Here is a 21,427-nt window from a genome sequence, read left to right on the forward strand (position 1 = left end):
TTGGACAGCGAAGGTTTAAGAGTCTGTAATCTAAAACTAGACGATATGTATTGTCAGGTTTCATTACAGGAAACAAAGGATTGTTAATTGGTGAGGTGCATGTTTCAATGACTCCCTGACCTGTTTTTTAGCTTCTTGCCTTATAGGATATTGCCTCTGCGCATTTGGTGAAACTTTTAACTGGATTAGGTGCTGGATCGAATTCTCATCCCATCCGGAATGATTTTTGTACAATGCTGGAGCTAGGGCAACCGCCCACTCCCGTGCGTATGCGTGTTTAAGATGAATAGGAACGAGGTCGGAGAAGGATGGAAAAATTATCGTTTCTCCCCTAGGGAACTCCATAACAAATCCTGGCAGCCAATCTTGTTCTGCTAATAGGATGCCATAACCAGGTGACATATTTTCCAAAAAGAGACCTTTAACTTTCCTAGGCTTGTCTTCCTCCATTTGGAGTGTTATCTCATGTAACTTATGTGGGACGCTCACCCTCGTATCTGGTGTTTCCACTGTGATGTCATCCTTCAAGTCCGCTGTCATCAGAAATTCAATCAGGTTGTGGCAAGCTATTGTTACTTCTGCCGCACTGTCTAGCATCATCAGAGCCCATTCCCCGTTCAGAAGCTGCGTCCTCAGAATTCTGGGAATGTCTGATCTTCAGGCCTGCAACTTTCTTCTTCTTAAATTGAGCTTTGATTTTGGCTTTTCTTCTTTTTTGGAAGTATAGTCTTGAGCGTGCTCTTTGTCTCTGAACTCTGTATTCTCTTCTTTGTGTTCTGACCGTCCTATCTTTGAGTTTTTCGTCGAGCCCTGAAAGGAACGAGAGGAACTTGTATTAGTATCCTGATACCTGTCAGATTTCCTAATATTATCCCTATTCCTGAGTTTATACCTCTTTTCAGAGGGCTTCTGTGGAGGAGATCTACCTCGGGATTGAGATCTTTTTTCCTTAAAGTTCTGTTGTTTTTTATTATCCAACTTCTTTTTTGAAGAAGCAGGTGTCTGCTTGGAAGTGTCCTTTTTAGGACTGCTCATCAGTTGAGGTTTTAAAGCTTTCCGACCCAAACTGTCTCTGCCTAATTCTGCATATGCAGTTTCAATTATTTTGGGTAGTTTGTGTTGATGTTCTAATGAACTGAACTCCCTTAGGTGTTGGGGGATTGCCACTGAAGCTGCGTCCCCTTTAATATTAGATAGTATTATGGCAGAGACCTGGTAATAGGTATTTAGTAACTTCATCCCTAAGTTCAGGGCGGATTCTGCTCCATACTCATTTTGTATTTGTCTAATACATCAGGTACTACCACTATTGAAGGAATATCATGAGTTCTGGTATATATGGCAGCAAAAAGTGTACCCCAATTGGTACAACTTTCTACTTGTGGTGTTATCCCCATGGGCAAGCAGATTGTTAACATTCTGTGTTTTTCATACGGGGTAGTATTTGGAAATACTGCCTCAAGCTGTGTTATTTTCTGATCTACCCAGAATGGCATTTGTTTATGTTTTGTGGGCAATTTGCCCATTACCGCGTGTAACGTTTGTGGTGTGATTTTAGTTGCTGTACCCTGTAATTGAGTTCCATTTGTTGCAACTGTTGCTGGTTGGACTGTGAAAGTCCTCATGATGAATTACGTCAGGTTTCTGTAGATTTTAATTAAATCTTTGTGTTGTATGAGTAAGTCTGGCTGTGGCATTCTATCAATGTCAGGTTGTGGTGTGTAGGCTGCTAATATTGGCCATGTTGCCCCGTCTCTTCTAAGCGGGCCTAATCTTACTCTGTGTATTATGTGGGGTAGGACGTCTTTAAACCAGTATAAATGTTCCTGGTACGTTAGTGGAATCTCTATGTCCTCACATGAACCATATTGCATTGATACATCTCTTTCTGTATAGTAGTGAAATGTCTGTGTTCTCGCATCTGCTTCTGGGAATGTAACCCCTGAATAGAATACCTGTTTTGTTAGATTTGTGTGCCTCAATCACAAAAGCTACTAAGCCACCCCTAGCTGATAAACCATTTTCTAAGAGTTTCAGGGTGATAGTATGTCCGAATTTAGGTTCAATGTGAATTGCGTTTGCATCTTCTTCTCCTGCTGAGATTTGTAGATTTGCTACTTTATTATCGCTCTCAGTCATTTTTGTAGAGAAGAAGTTTGTTCAATGGGAACTAAGATAAGGTTTTATGCACAATTTTAGGAACACTATGTCCTTAAAGCTTGATTAACCAACAGCTAATAAATAGGATTTTTCCCCTACTCAGCTGTGGCGGGGTTTGTGCCCACCCACTCCAGACGTCTCTGCTGTTTTGTGAGTAGGGGTCTCTGAGAATAGCATGACTGAACTACTCTGATTCTACTGTTAAATAAGTACCCAACCAACGTTAGCGGCACCATGTCGTGTAGTTCGTATAGTACTTATGCAGGACCTGCGCGTTTGGCTAACATAAACTGTGACATACTGGCTCTGAGCACCCCTACCGAGAATGTTAGCTTGTTTGCATTAGCTAGCTCGCATTAGCTAGCTCACATTACCGCTAGTGTCTCCTCTTATCAGGGAGAAAATAGTTTTTGGCAACCTTAGATCATGACAACCCTGATCCCTCAGGATCGTGGATACAATGTACTACTTTTCGCTCAGTCACTCATGCTCACTTAGTTTGTCTCAGAGATACACAGAATAAACAGTCTGGGAGTTTCAATAGGGATTTATTGAACAGTTGTTATTCTTGTGTAGAATATGTGTTGCAACAACCATTAGACAGTAGCAGAGATATATGATTAGCAGTATAGTGAATATAAAAGGATAGTACAGTTCTATCATTTTGCAATAAGCATTAATAAATACATGAATATAAAATGCAGGATGGGGGCGCGGCTAGCCAGCCACAATGGCGGACGCAAGCTCATAAAGTGATCCTGAGGTGCTGCCCTTTACACCGATAGCTGGCGGGACCGTGGTACACACGAGTGGAGGCACCGGCGGCAACTTGGGGCTGCGCCAGCTCTGTGACCGAGCAGCGGAGCGCCGACGAGGTGCGGCCTAGGGCGCCAAAAAAAGCAGGGGGCTGCGTAGAGCGCGGCTGGAGCTGAGGCACCTGGCGGAGCCCGCCGCGGCAGACACCGAGCTGGGATAACTGCGCTGATGCGGGCGAGCTGTGGGAGGCGACTCCAGATGTGAAGCGGGAGCAGCGGGCGGACCCCTGGAGCCTGAGGCCAGTGAGCGGGCATAGCCCAAGGGAGCCCGCAGGCAGACTGAGGCCAGGAAACATGGGGCCCCGCAGAGTGCTACCGGTGCGAGGTGCCCAGAGACTTGGCGAGAGGAGTGCGGCCCTGGTGGCGGACGCGCCCGGGCGACGAAGACTGCCGGATTCGGTGCAGACGGGGGTCGGTGGAGGCAGTGACGCCCTGGCAGCCTAGAAACTGTAGGCGCTGAGAATTACGAGTGGGGCCTGGAGTCAGCTGTATGGAGCGGGAGCCTGGGAGCCTGGCAGAGACAGCCATTTTGCGACCAGCACCATGCTGGGTGCATGAACGGACGAGCGCAGAAGGCGTGGGAGTGGAGGAGCTAGACGGCGAGGTACCCACATGGAAGGTGGGCCCAGGCGAGACACAGATGCCGCCCCCCTGGCGCAGGGGAGGGAAGCTTGCCCTCGCCTCCCGGTAACCGCTGAGAAAGTGGAGCTGAGAGGGGTGCGGAGTGCGCCTTAGACCCGAGCAACGTCCCCGGCGGTAAGCCTGCTGGCGCTGCGCCTGAGATCGGTGGAGCGCGACTGTGGGGTGCACTGGGCTGGAGCTGCGGCCGGCCTTTCGTGGAGGTGACAGCGGTTGATCTGCAGCGAGAGGCGTACCTAGCGGCTGTGCTGCCGTCCTGAACTTTCCCCGCGCCCTGCTAGTGGCACTTGTGGGTCGCTGCTCGGCTGGAAGGGGCGGCCGTGGAAGACGAGACTGACTGGTGGTCTTCCCCGTGGGGTGCGGCACTGCCCCATAACGAGCGCCCACTTCTGGACCTTGGCCTGGGGTGTGCTCACCTTCGCCGGCTTGGGCGCGCTGCCCCATCGTGGCCCCCGCCGGGAGAGGTGGCCGTACCTGACGCACACCCCTGCCGCTAGGGTGGCGTGACGGAGGTTCTCTGGGGGTGTGGACCAGGAGCTGGGAGCTGATGAGGACCTTCACCTGCGGAGCCTGAGTGGCCCAGTGTGCGTGTGGATCTCTGCGCCGGGGTGGCGTCTGGAGGCCTCCCTCTGCGTGCATCGGCCGGGCGGGCCTTGTCTTCGGCCGCCCGTCTTCTTTCCACCACGGCGGACGCGGCTGTGCCGCAGGCGTGTCCACTTTGCTGGGTATTGGCGGAAGATGCACACGGCACAGCAGTTGGTGATGGGCCGCATGCGGGCCAAGGCGCAGCAGGGATCGCTGTGTGCGACTACTCCCGACCGCACGCACCAGCGAGGCGAGACCGAAGAGGGGCTGACGTCTGCGGTGCTCGCAGCAAAGATTGACTTTGTCCTCACTGCGGTGGAGAAAATAGGGACAATCTTGGACCACACCAGGACATCACTGGAAAACCGAATCGACAAGGTCTCCTCGGATTTCACACTCCTCCGTGCGGACCACCGCAAGCTGGCGGACACAGTTGCCACCCAAGGGCAAACACTCAAGGAGTTGCAACCAGTTACCCGCAGTCATGCTGCTACTCTGCAGGATATGCCGGACCGCATCCACGTGCTAGAGGACAGGACGGAGGATGCGGAGAGGCGGTCTCACCGCAATAACATCCGCGCCGTAGGTCTGCCGGAGGGAGAGGAGGGGCGAGACCCGGAACAGTATATGGAGACCTGGCTTCGCACTCTCATGCCGCCAGGGAAACTGTTGGCCCAATTCGTGATGGAAAGAGCCCATCGGGTGCCCACCCAGGGGCCTCGGCCGGGAGCCCGACCACACCCACTCCTGTTCAAACTCCTCAACTATAGAGACAGAGATGCGGTGCTAAGAGAGGTTCGGGATATGAACGGTCTCCAGGTGGGTGGCAGTCAAGTCATGTTTTTCCCGGACTATACTGCCTTGGTGCAACGCCGCAGAAACAACTACATGGCAGTAAAACGCCAACTCCGGGAACTGTCATTGCCGTACTCGCTCTTGTTCCCCGCTAGACTGCGAGTGGTGGAGAAGGGTAAAACCCGCTACTTCGACTCAATAGCGGAGGTATGGAACTGGCTTGAAGAATCCGGGCTGTGGACGGGACCGAGGCTGGCTGACTTGGGAGATGGCGCCCGGCTGGGCAGGAGGCGCAGGCGGTGCGGGACCATGCGCGAGGCGGCGTCGAAGACTGCAGCATCGACACCGGAGAAAATGAGACTGGAACGCCAAAATGCGCTGAAGGCAGTCACGACGATCGCAAGCCCAGGACCCGCGGACCGGCTGGACGTCGACGAGCGACATGAGGTGGTGGTGAGCGGCTCATCGTCACCATTGACGGCAAACTCTGAGGACTTTTGTGGGCCAGAGGTTACCCCACAAACTGCAGACGATATCCTGGACTGAGAGGCTGCCCGGGCCGCATTGCTTGTGCAAGTATCTTACTGTTTATTGCTGTGACCTTCGGGGAGCGGGGGAGGGTTCATGGTGCAGTTGGCTCTGCTGGCTGCCCGGGTTGGTGGGGGGGAATCGCCCAGTCTGCTGTCGCCCATCCACTGGGTCACTCTGGGTGGTGGTAAACCGTGCGCGCGCGGTCTCCCTCGCTCCTCACCTGCACCCCGCTACCTCCATAGGCCGATGCTGGCGACACACATAGATGGCACACCGCGCGCATGGGACACGGGGGATAGCGACGGCAAGCTGTTACCTACACGTATACTCCCCCGGGTCACACCCTGACCTAGTTTTCATCTACGCAAGGTAGCGTAAGTTTGGACGGACACACTTGCATAGTCCGCCCCAGCCGTTATGTTGTTTGTAGTTACTAAGTTGTTATTGTTACCTCAGACCGGAGCCTCCACAATTCACCATAGTGCGTGCTTGCTGACTCATGTCCCGCCCCTGCTTCCCCCAGTGACTACCCACTTTAAACATGATGTGCGTTTAGTATACTCACGTGGAACATACGAGGCATGCATACTCCCACACGGAGATATTCCATCTTTGCTTACCTCCAGTGACACTCAGTTGGAATCGCTCTCCTACAAGAGACACACATGACACGGCCGGAGTTAGACAAGCTGCGGAGGCGTTGGCGAGGTCAAGTGTATGGTACAGTGTACTCAGCACATGCCAGGGGCACCCTCGTGTGGGTTAGGGCGGGAGTCCCATTCGTCAGTACGGACGTGTCGATAGACCCTGACGGCAGGTATACCCTGGTACGGGGCACACTTAATAGCCAATCCGTATTGCTGGCTTCGATTTATGCTCCGAACGTTGACCAAATACCCTTCCTTACGCAACTGTCGCTGGATCTGACCCCTTACGCCGGGATCCCCTGGCTGATAGGAGGGGACTTTAACTCTGTGCTCGACGTACATCTGGACTAGTCCTTTCCTCCTCTTCGCGCGACGGCAGCTGCCTCCACGGCGCGGGCACTGACCGATTGGCCCTCGCAATGGGCGATACTCGATATCAGGCGGGCCCTATATCCCGCCGACCGTATCTATTCCTACTATTCCACGACGCACGACCTACATGTGCGACTGGACAGAGTAGTGGGGTCCCCGGTGTTGTTACCACTGGTGGTGAAAGCAGAATATTTGGGGCGGACGCACTCCGATAATAATCCCCTGTGGCTTCAGCTCAGCTGGGACGCGGATCGGCCTCCCGTGCCCACATGGCGGCTCCAACCTACTGTACTGGAGGACCCTGAATTCCGCTCCTCAGTGGAAAACGCTATCCTTTCACACTTCGAGCTCAACGAGGGTACGGCGAGTAACGCGTTGGTGGAGTGGGACGCACTTAAAGCAACGCTCCGGGGCCACTATTTGGGGGCCACGTGGAGCATGTGGAGGCAGCTGGCGCAGTCGATCGCCCACCTTGAGTCCCAACTTCTGCAGTACGAGCGTGAGGGGGAGGGTGGCGGCAGATATGCAAACCAATTGGTCGATCTCCGGACACAACATACAACACTTTTGGAGCATTTAAGGTGTCTGAATTAGGCGGCACACACAGCACGCACGCCGTGGCGGATAGGGCGGGACGCCTACTCACCTGGCTTTTAAAACAAGACGGTGCTCGCGCCCCGATTGCAGCGGTGCACACATCGGAGGGAGACCTTGTGTGTACCCAAAGGGAGATCCATAAGGTTATGGTGGACCATTACACACGATTGTACCGTGCAAAAGTCTGTTGCTCAAGGGATGACCTAGAGCGGTTCTTCGGACGAGCTCAGCTGCCAACGGCCTCCAATGCGCACCAAGAGACCCTTAATTATAAGGGGACGCCATCTAATCCATGGCCTCCGGGAAAACTCCGGGTCCGGATGGCCTGCCCGCCGAGTTCTACAAAGCCTTCCGGGAGCATCTGGTGCAGCACCTTCACAGGTTGTACACAGAGGCGCTTGAGACGGGCGAGCTACCCCCCTCGATGAGCGAAGCCTACCTGGTGGAGACCCCACGGACTTGGGGTCCTACCGGCCACTGGCGCTCCTTAATGTTGATTGTAAGGTCCTCGCTAAAGTGCTGGCGGAGCAACTGGCGCCGGTGGTTTCTCACCTGGTCCACAAGGACCAGAATGGCTTTGTGCCAAAACGCAGCACGTCACTGAACCTGAGGAGGTTTTTCAGGGTAGCTGCGGATAGCACACGAGTGGCCCAAAGCAGGCTGCCTTATACTGGACCTGGAAAAGGCGTTTGACTGCCTGGAGTGGCGCTACCTATCGGCGCTGCTGTTGCGCTAGGACCTTGGTTTGGGCTTCCTACAACTGGTGGGCCTTCTGTACAAGAACCCCACGGTGAGGGTGCAACTGGGCCCGTACATCTCTAGCGCCATACCAATCTGCAGTATTTCGGGCTGGACTGTTCCCATGAGGCACAGGGTCAAGACTGATTTGCATATGGCCATGTCTAAACTGGGGTGGTGTAGTGGGCAAAAGAACGATGGATTTAACCCAGATCTCTTGACTGGGGGAGAATGTCTGCATTGTCAGCATTCCGTCCATCAATTGTTTGTTGTAACACCAATCTGCAGGGGCACGCGACAAGGGTGCCCGCTCTCGCGGCTCCTATTCGCACTGGCGGCGACCTTGCGGGAGATGCTGGGGGCTGGCATACCATTGGGGGATGCAGTGCACCAGGTGTCGCTCTACGCCGACGACCTGTTGGTGTATGTGAGGGACATACACGATATCCCCCCTCAGTTAGCCCGCACCCTGCACGACTTTTCCACCATCTCGGCTCTTCGGGTGAACGCCAGTAAATCCTGTCTCTACGCGTTCGGCGAAGGGCGGCAGGACCCCGGAAACACCCTAAATGGCACTAGGGTACAGTGGAGAGAAGACACCTTTCGATATTTGGGACTCCGGATATACCGCCAGCCAGTAGATCTGTCTGACGGTAATCTGGGCAGAGCCTTCACGGCCATTAAGTCGCAGGTGCGCTTCTGGAACACACTGCCGCTAACAGTCACGGGTAGAGTAGCGCTGTCCAAAATGGTGATCCTCCCTCGGTTACTGTATTATTTTGCTAACCTACCCCTATATATCCCGGCTGCCTTTTTTGCTAAATTGTCGCAAACACTCAGAGACCTCATCTGGGGGAACAGCAGGCATAGGATGGCACTAACAAAACTCTATCTCCCTACGGATCAGGGAAGCCTGGCCGTGCCCTATTTCGAGCATTACTACTTAGCGGCCCAGCTGCAGTGGATAGCCTGCTGGGTGGCAGATAGGGGTCGGGAGGACACCGCATCCGTGCTGCCACCACGCTCTTTGGAGCAGTTGCTGGTGCTGTTCCATCCGGCCACCAAGTCTGCGACGCCAACCCCACTCCTCCTCGCGGTGGCATACCGATGCTATCGTAGGAGCTTATTCCTTACCAGAAACGTGGTCCCTTACGCGCCGGCCATTCCGCTACAGTGTTCCCCTAGAGGAGCGGGATCGGTCACTTCCCCTGCGCTGGCGCACTGGCGCACTGGCGGGAGGCAGATATACAGACCTTGCGCGACCTATACCGAGATGGCGTGCTCCTCCCATATGACGCTCTGGTTGGGAAGGGGGGACTGCCACCGGGACAATTCTTAACACATCATTCATTAATTAGGACCCTGACTGCCAAGTGGGGAGACATGTCCAAAGAACCCAGCCAACACCTAACTATACAGTATCTTTATGTCATGGGGAGAGGCCGATGCCTGATTCGTTGGTTCGCGGCATCACTACGGACACACACGGCGGTCACCCTGGAGCCGCTCAGGCGCAAGTGGGAATTGGATCTGGGGAGACAGCTGGCGGATAAAGAATGGGAACGAATATTGAAATGCCCGGTGCGCATACCCAGAAACATGCGCCTCCGGCAGATACAGTTGTTTGTTGTACACAGGGCGTATCTCACCCCCGTGGCTCTTAACAGGTACTTTCACCGCACTGATGCAATATGTTCTAGATGCGCTGCACCGGGAGCTGATCTGGTGCACATGCTGTGGAGCTGTTGCAAATTGCGCACATACTGGTACACAATCAGCGAGTCACTGCGCACTAGCACAGGTTGCGACATACCCTTTGATTGGACAGTCTACCTGCTGCATCAATTCCGCAGGACCCCGACCACCAAAGTGACGTCCCGGTTCCTAGATCTGGGGCTCGCGGTCGCAAAGCGCCTCCTGACCAGGAGGTGGAAAGCACAGGATCCACCTCACCCACAAGCGTGGAGGTGCTCGCTCGCCGCGTGGGCCGGAGCGGAGGGTACCGCCATTCGTCGGGAGGAGACACTGGGGTTGAGGAAGACACCCATAGCTGCGCAATGGGAGTTGCTCCAGGCGCTCGGGCGAGTCGAGGGGGTGGGCTTAGGGGAGCGGCCTAAGGAGGGGGATGCACATCCAGGGTAAGAAAAGGGAGACCACCCGGAGCAGAACCGTAGTGTTCCACGTGAGATCAATACCAAAAACAGGCACCGCGAGAAAGTGCACCTAGGCATAAAGTTGGGAGCAATAGCTAAGTCACAGCACAGTGACATGGGAGAGGGGAAGCAGAAGGGTAATGGTGATAGGTACATACATAATGGAGCTGGTCTACGTTGAGGTTGTTGGGTTATTAGCCGCTTTGTTTTATTGATATCTGTTTAGTAATCCGCATGGAATCGGCTGGGAGGCTACAAACGACATCTTGATACACTTGTATTTTATTGTAAAGTGCTGCAATTTGTTATGTTTAAGGGCTAAGCCGTTTAAGAGATTTCCGTACCATCTGGTGTGGCGAATATTACAGGAATTATTGCAAAGCTCTGTTTCTTTTGTATTCAACATGTGATTCTGTCAGTAACATGTGGTAAGATGTATGATCCCTCGCAGAAGCCAACCGAGCTCCTGCAAATGTAACTGGAAAAATCAATAAAAACAGATTTAATAAAAAAAAAATATATATATATATATATAAAATGCAGGATAAAAGTGTGCGTACTCCTACGATGCCTGTCTTGATGTACCTAAGTGTACCTAGCATGTAAGTAGGTGTGAAGCCAAGAATCCCTCTAGGATTTAGTCAAACCCCATTACCTGAAGTGTGAGAATGTAGGAGCCCATCCTGGTCTCAAGTTGAACACCCCGCAAGGGATGTTTAGACCACAGTCAGCTGGAGCATCTGCAGCAGGAGCCTCAGCGTCTCTGGTCAGTATGTCTGCCTGGAAGTCTTGGTTCCCTCTATCTACCCAAGCAAGAGGTGCTGTATTTATGCAAAAAGTATCTAGTGTTTCTTTGTCCCTTGTCTCATGTACTAGCCATTGTTGGATTTGAGGATGACATATGGGATGAACCTTGTACGTAGATATGGTGGGGTAGGTGGTGGAGCCCCTGCCTGGTTTCCAAGAACCCTCATGAATATTCATTCATACTGTATGAGTCCATTGATGAAGTTATAGGACGGCATTGTTCAGGAAAAACCCTCCTTCTGCACCCAGGACTAGAACTAGGTAAAGGTTCAATCCTAAAGGCTTGTTACTGTATAGTATAAGGGTGGTAATGTAGGTGAAGGTGTGTGATATTACCCGGGCCTATATTAGGGTACCTATATTGAACATAACAATGCCAAAGATTTGGAACATTGAATTGACTTGGCAATTTAGGAGAGTTCAGATTCAAATTTGACTTCAGTACTGCTGGAAGGTGGTGCACCTAGGTAGGGGCAACTCAAAAGGCAGTGAGACTGTACCAAGTAAGTTCCATGCGTAAATGTGATGAAGTAGACATAGTCGAGTAGTGTCTTTTAAGTTATTTATTAAGTCCATAAGAACAGTGGTAGCAGCCCCACCAGGAGCAGCCTGCTGCCGCTCAGCCCATCATCCAACTGTCAACACTCACACCAGGCACCCAAGCATTCCACACAAGTCCAACATTCCATACAGAATACTCATACTGGCTGAGCAGCTAGGAACCAAATTACAGGGGACATTATAAACATGATAAAAAGATACTACATTATCTTCTCCCCTTAAAATTGAAAATTAATTAAACCAAACTAAAAATGAAATACAACTATAGACACAATGTACAAATGAAGGCAATAGTCTATAACCAAGGGATGAATGGTAAATGCCACACCACGAGAGGGAACACAGACTAAGCAAAGAAGGAAAGAAGAATGAAAAGATACAAATGAACAATCAAACATCCTCCATCTTTAATAATAAAACAAAAGGAAAGTTCAAAGAATGTTGAGCTCACTGACAAATATTGAGGTAACACCACATGACAATACACGTGAAACAATATGCAGAGAAACACGGTAGGAACAGACTCTGAGAACTCTCCCACTGATGAGACACATGGGAGCAAAGCACCCCCAGAACTCAAACACTTATGGGTGGACCATACCCATGTACGTACTCCTTACTATTGACACAAACACTATGGGTGGACCGCACCCATGTATGTACTCCTTACCATGGGTGGACTGCACCCATGTACGTACTCCTATCTAAGGAACACAACCAAGAAAAATGTGTAGCAGGGACTATAACCCAACTTGCCACCCCTCATGTAAGGGACCATTCATGCGAAAATAGGACTATGACCCAAAACGCGAACTGAAGATGGGACTAACACCCATTACTAACTGCGTAGGTGGGACTGACACCCACTACAAACTTTGTAGATGGGACTAACACCCACTACAAACTGTGTAGACGGGACTAACACCCATTACAACAAACAAAGTGTGAAGCACAAGCTGACTTACACACTGCAATAACCAACATGGAGAGTTACACACATAAAGAACATGACAACACTAGGTTAAATGGGACTATAACCCATAAACTGAAAAAAGGGAAAGACAACCCTTAAACCACCCCTCGAGTAAGGGAAAAGTGGCTACCACGTGGAAGTGGTACTAAAACCCCTTCCCATCCCTTATGAAAGGGATAAAGGCTTTGCAAAACAACAAGCCAAAAACTCCTAAAACACAACATACCACCCTCCTTTAAGGCTCGACACACCCACCCAACATATAGAAATGGGCTAACAAAACATCCAATGACAGTAAAACAAGAGAAATAAAGGTGAGAAACTCAAATGCTGGCAAACAACTATAACCCCTCACTCAAAACAAATTAGTTATATTTTTATATACAACATTCTAGGCATTCAATTTAATCATGCCCCACAAACTTGACTATCTCTACACAGCAATAATTATAACATCATGAAAAACTTCTCACATGTGACAAGAAACACTGTCTAAAAATATAAAGATGTATACCACTTCTGAGATGAAAATGAGTCACTGTCCAAGGTGTCAAGGACTTATTTAAACGCAGTTGTACTTGAGAACTGCACCTTCCAACCAGTTTGTTAAAATAATGTAACACCAAACAAAACAGAGATAAATCGATACCTGAGTTTTGAAGAGGCACAGCACATTTGTGGGTGGTTAGAGATTTTTTTCAGTAAACAGGAATGACCCCTGAAGGCACCAGCCACTCTCCACAGAAACTGCTATCTCTCTCTGGCCCTTACATTCTAGAACAGCATCAGAGAGGACAGGTTGCCAGGGAGCAGAAGACATTCCATAAGCATGACATAAGGATACAGAGATAACATAGAAATGCATGAGAAGAATCTAACACATCTCCCCTCTTAAGAAAATTTCCAAACAAAAACAGGAAACATTAAGAACATATGTAATCATCAAACTTTTTGGGAATCATCTCTGACCCTAGACAAGGGCACATTAAACAAGCACGGATCTTCTTCATGCGCAATAGCCTCCCGCTGAGACTTCAATAACACAGCCACTTCAGTACCACTGCATGTCGTCACTTTTCTGGTGTTCCACCATTTACCAGCTGACACTTTCACACAGTTACCCTTCACAACAACCACTCTTTTGGGACAAAACCATTTCGGAAAACCTTTCCTTGCTTTGTCTCCCAAAAACACCCTAACAACATACCCTCTGTAAAAAGACGCTTAGGTTTTATAACCTTTTTATTGTGCCTTTTACAATAAGCCTTCTGGTACTTATCCACTCTACACTGTACACCCTTTAAGCCAATGTCACATTTCCCTGCTCTGTTCATCCAAGCAGGTACCGCTACAGTGCATGGTATTCTGCCCTTAAGTAAGGAAAAAGGTGTCTCTTTAGTCACAGAATGGGGTGTGGTGCGATATGACCATAACATGTCCTTGACCTGTCTCTTCCAGCACTCACCATTCATGCACGATAGTTGAACACATTCCACCAGAACCCTATTAAAGTGCTCGACCAGGCCGTTTACCATGGGATGATAGACAGGGGTTCTGGTATGTTTGATTCCCCATCTGACCAAGAACCTTTCAAATTCTTCTGATACAAATTGGGGACCATTATCAGTAACAATCTCGGCAGGGCAACATTCTCTCCTGAAAATGTCCTCAGAAAAAGAAATGACTCCACTGGATTTGACCTTCCTCACAAAAGCTACTTCCGGTCACTTAGAAAAATAGTCGACCATGACTATGGCAAACCTTTCACTCACATTCAAGGTATCAAACGATGGTCGTTTCCTGAGAAGAATGAGTCTTATCACTACATGCACACGCTATGATATCTCTCAATCTGGATATCCATCCCTGGCCTCCCTAATTCTCCTTTTCATTGCAGACATACAACCATGTCCTTCGTGCATGATATTTAATAATCTTTCCCTCAACACCAAAGGATCCACTAACCTACATCCTCTTCTCAACAAACAATCCAAAATATTTAATTCAGACCAAATTAGCTTGAAAGACTCCAATTCCTTGTGCAAACTTCTACCATGCTCACACCCTAAAACTCCCATGATTTTGATAAACACTGCATCTTCAGTAACCGCTTTTCTCCAATCCTCTTCACTGATGGCACTACATACATCTTTCACCTCCGCCACCATCCATTGGTCATCATCCTCATCTTGTACGTTATCCAATGGTAATCTGGATATGCAATCAGCATTAACATTCTTGGTGCGTGGAACATTTTTTACCTCAAAACGTACTCCTGAAGGCGGTACAACCACTTGGCAATCCTAGGTGTTGCTTTGGCCGCACCTCTTGTGGAGAAAAGATCCACTAAGGGCTTGTGGTCTGTATGCAACTGGAACCTGGTTCCCCACACAAAAATACGGAAATATTGCACACCCCACCAACATGCCAGGGCCTCCTTCTCAATGGTGGAATAAGTATGCTCTTCACCTTTTAATGTGCGGGAAGCGAAAGCCACCACTCTCTCATTGCCCTTGTGTACCTGCATGAGCAGAGCACCAAGACCATGGTTGCTGTCGTCAGTGGAAATGATGGTTTCATCTTCAGGATCAAATGACGTCAGAGTGACTGCGCTAGCAATGTTTTTCTTTATCTCCTCTAAATTAAGTTGATAATTTTCAGACCACTCAAATTTGACCCCCTTTTTCATTAAGTTTCTTAGATCAAGTACTTTCTCAGAAAAATGGTGCACGAATTTTGAATAGTACTCTGCAAGACCGAGGAATGACCTGAGTTGATCTTTGTCACATGGAGCAGGTGCTTTTTCTATGGCTTCCACCACACTCTGCTTGGGCTTAACCCCCTCACAGGTCAAAGTGTGACTTAAGTATTCGATTTGACTCAAACCAAACCTGCACTTTTCCAAAGCTATAGTGAGACATGCATCCAATAGCTTCTTCAACACCACTTCCAAAATCTCATCATGCATGGCCTTATTACACCCCCACTCCAGGACATCATCCTGAAACACCAAAATGTTTTTCAAACCAGACAAAACAGCTTGCATAACTCTTTGGAAGACGGCAGAAGCCGAGGCCAAACCACATGGCATTCGAATAAACTAAAATGCGCCCTCGGGAGTGATGAAAGACGTAACATGTCTCGAATCCTCATGCAACAACACTTGGTGGTAAGCATTGGATAAATCCAACGTGGAGAAATATGCACCCCCTTTTACATTTGCTAACATCTCACTAATACGGGAAAGGGAATGTCAGTCAATCCAGATGTTGTCATACAAGTCTCTCAAGTCTATGCACATCGTGATATTACCATGCGGTTTCTTGGCTAAAACAATTGGACTCAACCACTCAGATGCTTCAATGGGTTTGATCACCCCCTCCTTGCAAAGCCTCTGCAATTTATCCCTACGTTTGTCTCTTAACATCAACGGAACATTTATAACTTTGTGTACCTTGGGTACTGCATTCTCCTTCAATATAATGCGGTGTTTTAATTTTTTTAAACATCCCAATTTTTTATTTGGTAACCCAATCTATAGTGTCCACAGATGATGTCAACAGTACCTGTTGCGGATGATTAGGGTCCAACACAATTTCAAAAGCCAGCTGTTCCTTCCAACCCAAAATAGATCTTCATTTGTTTACAATATATAGCTTGGCTGTAGTTTTTCTATCCAAAAAACACATTTCTGTTTCTACATAACCCAGAACAGTTAATTTGTCTCTTCAATACCCTTCCGGAGTGACATCAGTGGAATGTAAATCATCTAGCTTGCCACCCAAACCTTCCCAAATGGATTTGTCGATGATAGTGAATGGAGAACAAGAATCCGCCCAAACCTGTACTTCCTTACCCTTAATTTTAATTCCACATTTAGGAGGACTACAACTATCATTCTTGCCCCTTCACAATTAAGAACTTGGTTGGTCTCTCACATGAAACACCCTCCCTTTCAGATGGTTCCTTTACTGGATTGACTGACTTATAATGAGCAGGAGATTCAGAGCTTTTACACAATCTCGCAAAATGGCCAAACCTTCTAGATTTGTAACATCTAATTTTAACAGCAGGAAAGTGATTGGCATCTGCGGTGTGTCTTGAACTACCGCACCTGAAACATGACTTGGACTTGAATTTTACTACTTCTTGTTTCTTTTTAGATGTTGCTTTCTCATCAATTTTCTTAACACCTTTCTTGATGTTATGAACTGCTTCTTCTTGATTAACTTTTTTAGAGACCGTACCCAACTCCTTCACATATCTGGAGGTATTCTCCATTCTCTTAGCCACTAACAAAGTTTTCTTTAAAGAGGGATGCTTCATGCCAAGTAATTTCTCTTGAATTTTAACATTAACCATGCTGTTAATCAGATGATCCCTAATAATTTCATCTCTCATGTCCCTAAACTTACAGGTGACAGCTAACATTCTTAAGTTAGCCACATATTGCTCAATAGACTCTCCTTGTGACTGTGTGCGTGAAAATAATTTATGCCTTTCTACAACTTCACTGACTTTTTTTCAAAGATTTTCCTCTAAGGCCTTCAAAGCAATTTCATACACATCTATATTGCTTTCACCCTCCCCACCAGCCTCACTCTCAGTATTCGCCTCCACCATGGGTAAGGTTTTCAAAACATTCCTGCCCTTTAATCCTAAACATTGTTTAAGAATCGCTAATTTCCTCTTTGACACATATACATCACCACCTATAGCATCTAAATATGTTTTGAAAGTCTACTTCCAGTCTTCCCAAGTCATGCAAGGTTGGTCTGGATTTTGTAGGAAAAAAGGTGGTGAGCGAATGACTTGTGATGTCATCATTAAGAAATGTAAGTTCCTCTGCGTACTGCTGATACTTCCAAATAGTCTCAAATTCACAGATAGAAGGTGTCATGGGAAGAACTCTCGATTTACCAATGTCCGGCTGCTAAGCGTAAAAAGAAAGAAAAAAATAATGTCAGAATACAGTACCACCTCAGACTCGACAGTTGAAGGCTGGAAACCATGTGCATTCATGAGAGGTGTGCATGTCACCGATGCTAGGTGTGTTAATCACGCTACACACTCGCTTTATCGGGTGAAAAACGCAGATGTAGAAACACTTGACTGCAGGAATAAACACACACGTTCCTAGTGTGCGTATCACCGATGTTTCACTCTTCCAATATGGCGGCACATTTCCTACACAAGTAGTGTGCTTGATGCGTGAGCGTCAGGACGTCTGCCTGACTAAGAGATGGGGGCATGTCTGAAGCAGCGTGTTGGCAAAAGAACTCTCGGGCAGCAACATTCAAACTTCAACAAGATGAAGAATGAAGAAGGTGCATGGCCCTTCCAACGGTTGCCCCCAACAGGTAAGCTTTTGGGCTATACAGGAAAAGAGCAGAAATTTGCACCTGTCTCCAAAGGCTAGATGGACACTGGGTGATCCTCCAGTGCCGAGTAATGTCTTTTAAAAAGACGCTTCAGGGGTTGCATACAATCCACAAATGGTCCTTCTTGTGCGATGATGACCAAAACATCCTCCACAGCTTGTGACCTCTCTACAGAGGGTATCACACCCTCGTCGCCAGTCTTGAAGAGGCACAACACATTTGATGGTGGTTAGGGCGTTTATTCAGTAAACAGGAACGACCCCTGAAGGCACAAGTCACTCTCCACAGCAACTGCTATCTCTCTCTGGCCCTTTCATTCAGAACAGCATAAGAGAGGACAGGTTGCCAGGGAGCAGAAGCATGACATAAAGATACAGAGATAACATAGAAATGCATGAGAATAATATAACACTGAGCAAAGCTACAGGACAGCACAACATTGCCAAAAGAAACTGGATCTCACATGGGCAGAAAAATCTTGTATGAGCAGGGACACAGTACGCTGCGGCCAGAGAGCAGCTGGATCCCTCGTCGGCAGAGCAAAAGCTGCGACAAGATAAAAACTTGCCTTTCATGCTGTACCCGAGCTGGCCTAACCGGGTAGAGGCAATACGTGGTGCTGAATATCCAGGATGGCGGCACGCTGAACAGTTGCCTGCAGGGTGGCTCCAGGCACATTCATGCTTAAAAATCTCTTTGAGCAGTGCTATTCGTGTCAAACTAAAGCGACATCAGGAAAGTCCCTGCAGCTCCTCCACTCGACCGTCATAGAGCAGGTAAGCTTCTCGCGCATTAGCCGGCTCGTGCACAGTTTTGAAAAGGCAATGCCACAGTTTAACTGCCCACAACTACGAGGGGACTTGAACTGGTAAATGTATTTACAAAAACACATATTGTCTCACCAAAAATGTCCAGCTCCGGCAGCAGGTACATGGGCTGAATTCCTCATGTTAGTAAAGGCAACACAACAAATGTCTGAATGTCCGTGTAACTCAAACCGCAGACAGACTCCATACAAAACACTGTGCACACAGTGCACTTTTCCAAAAGACACATTTTGAAAAGTAACGTGTACCTGCGATTTAATGCTGCCAAGTCCACATCAAAAGGCACAAGTTGAATTTCAGTAGAGAAGAAATAGATGCCAATACTTGTTGTAGATAAAACACACCTTGTCCCAAAAGATGTTCAGAGTGCAACGTTAAAACAGGATAACCAACATGATAATCTTGAGTCAAACTTTATGCTAGTCCAACAATTAAGATGTTTGTGAGCAGAGCAGAGGACGCTTGGGCTGGGGTTGTCCGGTGTGAGGGACACTGGTGAGGCTGTGAGGCGTTTTGCTCCAGTTTCTCTTGTTTCTTGATGCTCCATTTCATTTGTTTCTTGTAGATATTTTCCCTTCTGTGTCCACACTTCCTCTGTTGTCTCTTTTGGACCATTTCCCCTGGAAATGTACTTGCGCTGTCTGTGTGGTCATTTGTGAACCTATACATGTTCCTTGTGCTCTCTGCACTTGTAGTTTCTGTATGTTTCATCCAACTTTAAGACATCTTTGGCATTGTCATCTTTAACTTCCTTGAGACAACTTGTAGTACGTGAATTAGTCTTCAAATCGTCTCCATAATAAGTTCCATGCATAGATGTGATGAAGTAGACGTAGCCGAGTAGTGTCTTTTAAGTTATTTATTAAGTCCATAAGAACAGTGGTAGCAGCCAAACCAGGAGCAGCCTGCCTGCTGCTCAGCCCATCATCCAACTGTCATCACTCACACCAGGCACCGAAGCCTTTCACACAAGTCCATCACACCAACATTCCATACAAAACACTCACACTGGCTGAGCAGCTAGGTACCAGATTAGAGGGGACATTATAAACATAACAAGAAGATACTACAGACTGATTATGATCGTCCCTGATCAGCAGTGGCTGCCGGTGTGGCCCACCAGCACTCAATTTTGTGGACTGACACTTATTTTTCCACTCAGACATTTACAGAGAGCATGAGAGGGAGAACATCCAGAGGGGATAGGAGAAAAAAAGTCACAAACTGAGAAAGCAGGAACCTGCAAGAGTGAGCTAAGAATTCACGGAGTGTCTTCTATGGACTAAGGAGACATGACATGGATTCAAAGCTGCCCATATTTGACATTTGATGCGCCAACTTTTAATAGCACCGGTCGTGCGTTTCTAAGCAGAGCAACTGATGTTTCTGACTAGTGGCGGTTTTGGCAAGATTGTACCTCGGTTTAGGCATTATCAAGGTACATTTGGAGCTTCACGAGTTGCAACAAAGGGTGCACCATGAGGGCGATGGACAAGCACAAAAGGAATGAACCCCCCAGGATACTCCACATGACCCCTTCTGATATTCCTAAACTTCAGTACTGCTGGAAGGTGGTGCTCCTAAGTATAGGCAATTCAAAAGACAGTGAAACTGATTATGGTCCTCCCTGATCAGAAGTGGCTGCCGATGCAGCCAACCAGCACTCAGTTTTGAGGACTGCCTCTTAGTTTTCCTCATTAGACATTTACAGAGAGCATGAGAGGGAAAAACACCCAAAAGGGAAGAAGAAAGAGTGGAAGGACAGAAAAAACGTCACAAACAGAGAAAGCAGGAACCTGCAAGACTGAGACAAAAGGCCAGGGAGTGTCTCGTATTGACTAAAGAAACATGACGTGTATTCAAGGCTGCCCAGACTTGGCATTCAATGCACCGACATTTAATAGCAGCAGTCGTGGGTTTCTGAGTCCAGCTCTGGGCACCGGCACTCATTCTTTTACAATCTAAGCACTGTGGATCAGGCTTTCTAACTTGGCTCTGTTTGGACATAGTAAACTCTCTTTCATCAAGACCAACTGGTGTTCCCGACTGGTGGCGGTTTTGGCACGATTGCACCTCGATATGGTCATTATCAAGGTACATTTGGACCTTCATGAGTTGCACCAAAGGGTGCACCACGAGTGCGATGAACAAGCACCAAAGGAATGACCCACCAGGATAACTCCACTTGACCCCCGGATACTCTACGTGGCCCCTTCTGATATTCCAGTCACTCAATGTGAACTCTTTCAGTGCAGTTGGAAAGGTAGGACCAGCCATAAAATATTATGATGTATTGAGATATTTTTGTGTCACCCCCCCATCCATGTTCGAAAATCATTTGGGGTGATGACTTAAGAGGCTCAGAGAAATGATGATCTCGCTCCTCCTGGGTTCAGTGCAGCGCCCTCACCAGACATTCGTCATGCCCTGTGCTGGTTAACAGTGTCTCTCTGAGCCTTCTGTTAATTGTCACACCGTGCCGTGGTTGTTTTCTCTTGGAACCTCAGTAAGGATCTCTGCAGTGCGCGAGGCAAAGCTTCTCAAGGTCATTCAAAAATATCCTACTGCAGCACAAGCTTGGCCTCTCAGCTGCTCAAACTGCTGTAGCTGCGCCATTTGAAAATAGAAATGTGTTTTTGTTGACTTCTATGCAGGATAATGGCGCCCGACGTGAGCATGAATTACAACATGCCTAATTAAACACTAGGATAATCATTTTTCCAAAACATTTTGGAGTTTTTTTTGTCTCTGTCACCAACTTGCTGCTGGGCAAGTAAAATGCACTTCTGATAACATGATGGTTTGTTTTCAGTGCTATAAACTATACTGAAAGGCAAGGTTAAATT

The sequence above is a fragment of the Triturus cristatus genome, chromosome 5_2 (assembly GCF_964204655.1).
Source record: "Triturus cristatus chromosome 5_2, aTriCri1.1, whole genome shotgun sequence".
Lineage (NCBI taxonomy): Eukaryota > Metazoa > Chordata > Amphibia > Caudata > Salamandridae > Triturus > Triturus cristatus.